Raw genomic sequence first — 5970 nt, 5'->3', positions numbered from 1 at the left:
ATTATACCAAGTATTTATACCAAGAGGGAATTTCGTGCTTTCAGAGTGGACAAGTAAGAGTAAATATATTAAATAACAAGAAAATACCATAAAACCATTTATTTATCATAAAAATTATATCAACACTTAAAAAATACAAGTAAATACTTAATTCTCGGCAAAATGCTCGCATTCAATGCATACAGGTGCACGATGGTCGTCACACATTCTTCGCGTGCAGTTCGGGCACCTCGTGAAGAATTTGAAAACATTTTATCTGTCGGTAAATAAAAATAAAAATAAAATAAATACATATTTTGAGGGACTTTCATAAAAACTCTGTGATTATATGTTTAGTATATTTTCCAAAAACATTTTTCTTACCACAAAGAATATTGCAATTTTTCCAACTTTGTTGTCACAACTTCCAGTTTTTACAATATGATGAGCAATTTTGTAAGATTTATGCATGCTTATATGATGTTGTAATACGGTGGCAAAAAGACAAGAAAATTTTTCAGCTCTGGCAAAATTGAAATTAAGAGAACTTTATCAGTCACCAGAAAATTAGTGTACGAAAACTTTTTACCGGCAGTATATATCTTAAATACACTGTATGCCGTTGAATTTTATATAATTTTATATAACGCGGACTCAACGACAATAGATGCTAAAGAGGTACCGCATATTTGTCCTAGTGCGGGTATACCTAATAGTAGAGACATTTTAAATTTGTAGTCTTCATTATATTGAATAATTTGAAATTTAAAGCCACACTGTAAAAAACATTGCTGAAAATTACATTTCGTCCTGTGACTTCTTCCTATTATTGTTGTGGGAAAGTTACACGCTTCTTGTAAATTTACAGGGATGATTAGAGGAATTTTACCATAAATGAATTAAATTTACAATGAACGTGTAATTTTTCCACATCATAGGACATAAAAATACCAGTGATTGTTGTGGGAATTTCGCACTAAAGTGTAACTGAAATAAAAATTTAATTTCACAACGTTTACTGTTGTACTTAGAGTAACTGGCGAAATATTCGAAAATTGGACAAAAAATTAATATAGTGGAATAAATCCTTTAGAAATATCAGAAAGAAGCTCAATGTTGATAAAATTTCACAATCGTTTATTATGAACGCAGAGTATGACTTGCATACTCTCATCCCGACTAACATCCTGCCATTTCTTTGATATTTTAGTTAGCAATACTTTGATAGTCCTTCTGATGTTGTTTGACATCTCATAAACGATTCCCAGGTTTTCAGAAGCATTTCTTTTTCTATAATGTCTAAGAATTCTTTTTGGGCTTTGAGGTAATTTGGATGTTAAGTGATCGAATATTTCCCTCCTGGTCATTAAAAAAGTCTTATTGTCAGGTACAGGTTCTAAAAAATTCACACAAAATATTTGTTAATACAAATTTTAAATTACAAAAATGAGAAATAAGCCAAAAAACTAAAGCGACGGGTCACTCCCAGATAACAATTGGTGCGCAGGATGCGCGCACTGTGGAGGCATGTGCACGGATTAATCCGCGCGACGTGCATTCCGATCAGCACTCAGATACGCCTTCCATGGAGGCGCATATGCGACGCACGCCATGCGAGGCACGCGCGTGCTTGTATGAAGCAAGCACACCGGTGCCCGTGGACTGTCTTCAAATTTTCATGTCTTCCCAGATGATAGCGCGGGTAGTAGGGCACAGCAAGAGAGATGTATTAGATGCAAAATGCTCAATATCTATACTTGCATTCTATTACTTTTATATTCCTCCTCTTGTTTTAATGGCATTATTCATATAATTGTAAAAATTATACAAGAATTATTACTGCGTTCGTGAAACCAACTGACACTTGACATAACCAAACTTAACCTGTAAACAAACTGGATACTCCATAGCAGACGATAATTTCTAATTTTATATTTTCACTGAAGTGAAGCTTTAATCTGGGAAGGCATGCAACTCCGAGGACAGGCGATCGCGAGCTGGCGCCAGTCGAAATACATGGCGTGCGATCTCCTTGTAGTACTTTGTGATTCTCATGAAGATAGAACCAGCACACACCGACGCTTTGCAATGTTGCAAAAGGCACTGGGCTAGCCCAGTGATCCCAGATCTGAAACGAGATGTGGTCCAATTCTATGACAGGGCTATGTCCGTGTGAATATAGTAGGAGACGATGTAAATGACTGAGTTGTGCGCGCAACCCATTTCTCCTCTTCTGAATTTGAAAACTCGAAGGTGCACGATTGCCGGTCGGAGCACTTCGGCGGTTCTATTTATATCTCTCTCTACTTTGAAATAAAATGAAGAGATTGGGATTATAATATTTCCAGATTTTGATTCTGGCGATTCTCATAATTTGAATACTTCGCGCGCCTCTTTATATGCGTATATTTTGAGGTTGTGTTATTTCAAGTATAAAATATAAATTATATAAATATTAATACTATTATATATATAAATATATACATATATTAATAATGATAATATTATAATTATGTGATATTATAATGGTCTTATTTATATCTTGATCCGCATTTGAAAGAAATTAAAGAAATTGGCGATTTTGAAATTCATCTCGTTTGGATAAAAACTCAATTATTTGATTAAAAAATTAATTATTTTGTTGAAAATGTAACTATTTTGTAAAGAAGTCCTCTTTTCTATCAAAAGTTCAACTACTTTGTTAAAATTGTTATTTTTTTCATTTGAAGGTTCATCTCTTTCGTTGAAAATACATTTTTGAAACTGACAATTAATCTATACCATTTTTGGTTAAAAAATCATGTATTTTATTACAAATTCATCTTTCTTTGTATACATTAATTGTTTCATGGAAAATTTATACTTTTTAATTAAAAATTACAATTTTCGGTTGAATTATCAACTGTAAATATTTTTGGGTTCCAAAGTCGTTTTGTTGTAAATGCAACTATACTGTTATAAATTAAAATCATAATTTTTGGGTGGAAAATTTGATTATTCACTTAAGGTTTAACTATTTATTAAAAAAATTAATTCTTTCTTATTAAGGATTCATAATTATAGTTGAAAATTCAACTATTTGCCTTTAAATTGTTAAAAATTCAGCTTTTTTGTAGATAATACTATTTCTGACTTTACAATTAAATAATTTCGTTGAAAGTTCATGTATTTTGTTGGAAATTGACCTTGTTTGGTACATCTTCTTGGGTTTAAAAGTCGATTAATTCACTAAGAGTTGAACTACTTTGTAAGAAAATACTTTTTTTAACAAGGTTTTTAAATTATGGTTGAAAATTTAACTATTTGGTTGAAAGTTCAACTCTTTGATTGAAAACTAATATTTTGCGCTTGAAAAATTCAACTTTTTGTAGATAATTCATCTATTTGACTTTAAAATTAAATAATTTCGTTGAAAATTCATGTGTTTTGTTTAAAATTTGTCTTTTTTGTAGATCATTAATTTTTTTAGTCGAAAATTCATCTGATTGGTTGACAATTTAACAACTTTGTTGAAAATTAATTTTTTTTTCTGTTAAAAATTATTTATCTTTATCTGAAAATGTAACTATTATATGATTGATTAAAAATTAATTGTATATATTGGTTAAGTTGGAAAATCGTTTTTCTTTATAGAACATTAATCTTCTTGGTAAAAAATTCACCTTTTCCCTTGAAAATTTGACAATTTTGTTGAAAATTCGTTTTTTTTCTTGTTCACTTCAATTTTTTAGCACAGTTTTTATCTGGAAATTGAACTATTCCATTTTTGGTTGAAACTTTCTCCTGTACATTGTATTAGTTGAAACACCAATTATTTGATAGAAAATTAATTTATTCTGTTCAAAAGTAAACTTTTGGGTTGAAACTTGACTTATTTTGTTAATTAGGTTTTTTTCCTAAAATTAAAAAACTGCAAAATAAAAAATTCCCTTAAAATAGTCCTGATTCTTTTTTTTTTTAATTTTTAAAATCTTTTCAAATACTCACTTAAAATTAGTTTTTAAAAATAAAAAATTATTTTTAATTTTCTTAGCAATCACAACAATTTTTCTGATTCTTTTTAAATATTTTACAATTCTCAAAAAGTTAAATTTTTTAAATCTGCAAACATCTACATCGTGTTTCAAATTATTTGAAATAATTTTAAGTTTTAAATTGTTTTAAATTATTTGAAATAATTTTTTTTAAGTTTAAAATTAATTTTGAATATTTTTAAAAATTAAAATTGTAGCGTTCCAAGTAAAAATTTAGCTCATTACAAATTTAACAATTCAAGGCTTTCTATTTCGAACCATTCTGTTAAAATTTGTATAGTTTTTAACAGTTGTTTGTAATGGATTGTTTTAAATGAACAATCAAATATTTCTGATAATTAACAAGATTTTCTTTTTTTAATTAAAAAATTTCAAATTGAATGGGTTAAAAATAAAATTTTTTTGGACTGAAATAATATTTGAAGTTATACTTGAAAATACTTTTATAAACTAATATCTATTAATTCTTTAATTTTTAACGGATTGAGAATTATCTTGTAAAATAAAATTATTTTTTAATTTTCAATACCTAAAATTAAATTTAAACCATTTTATTTAAAAATTATTTTTATTTAAAAAAATCATAATCGAAAACAAATAAACTAATTTTCTATAAAATAATTGGCGTGTTAACTAATGCAAAGTACAGGATAAAGATTCAACCAAAAATGGAATAGTTCAATTTCCAGATAAAAACTGTGATACAAAATTGAATTGTACAAGAATAAAAAAAACGAATTTTCAACAAAATTGTTCAATTTTCAAGGGAAAAGGTGAATTTTTTACCAAGAAGATTAATGTTCTTTAAAAAAAACGATTTTCCAACTTAACCAATATATATATACGATTAATTTTTAATCAATCCTACAATAGTTACATTTTTAGATAAAGTAAATTAATGATCTACAAAAAAAGACAAATTTTAAACAAAATACATGAATTTTCAACGAAATTATTTAATTTTAAAGTCAAAAGGACGAATTATCTACAAAAAGTTGAATTTTTTAAGCGTAAAATATGAGTTTTCAATCAAAGATTTAAACTTCCAATCAAATAGTTGAACTTTCAACCATAATTTAAAAACCTTGCTAAAAAAGCGTATTTTTTTACAATCTCAATGAAATAATCGACTTTTAAACCCAAGAAGATGTACAGTTGACACTTCAACCAAACAATTGAATTTTTAATCAAAAATGACGCATTTTCAACCAAAAAGATTAAATTTCTACCAACCAAGGTTAATTTCCAACAAAATACATGAACTTTCATCGAAATTATTTTATTTCAAAGTCAAAAAGAGTATTATTTACAAAAAAGCTGAAGTTTTAACCCAATTTAAAGGCAAATAGTTGAATTTTCAACTATAATTATGAATCCTTAATAAGAAAGAATTAATTTCTTTACTAAGTAGTTCAACTTTAAGTCAATAATCGAATTTTCCACCCAAAAATTATGATTTTAATTTTTAACAATATAGTTGCATTTAAAACAAAACGACTTTGTAACCCAAAAATATTTACAGTTCATAATTCAACCGAAAATTGTAATTTTTAATTAAAAAATGTAAATTTTCCATAAAACAATTAATGTATACAAAGAAAGTCAAATTTGTAAAAAAAATACATGATTTTTTAACCAAAAATGGTATAGATTAATTGTCAGTTTCAAAAATGTATTTTCAACGAAAGAGATGAACCTTCAAATAAAAAAAAATAAAAATTTTAACAAAGTAGTTGAACTTTTGATAGAAAAGGGGACTGTTTTTACAAAATATTTACATTTTCAACAAAATAATTAATTTTTAAATCAAATAATTGAGTTTTTATCCAAACGAGATGAATTCCAAAATCGCCAATTTTTTAATTTCTTTCAAATGCGGATCAAGATATAAATAAGACTATTATAACATAATTATAATATTATCATTATTAATATATTTATATATAATAGTATTAAT

The 5970-nt window shown here is 26.8% G+C and overlaps 1 protein-coding gene across 1 annotated transcript in view; it reads left to right on the top strand.

The window, feature by feature from the left end:
- LOC117179409 (SET domain-containing protein 4) overlaps window positions 1-5970 on the top strand; it is a 106771-nt gene that overhangs the window by 31527 nt on the left and 69274 nt on the right. The window lies entirely within an intron of this gene.

The sequence above is a fragment of the Belonocnema kinseyi genome, chromosome 9, assembly GCF_010883055.1.
Source record: "Belonocnema kinseyi isolate 2016_QV_RU_SX_M_011 chromosome 9, B_treatae_v1, whole genome shotgun sequence".
NCBI lineage: Eukaryota > Metazoa > Arthropoda > Insecta > Hymenoptera > Cynipidae > Belonocnema > Belonocnema kinseyi.
This window is presented reverse-complemented; position numbering and strand designations above follow the sequence as displayed.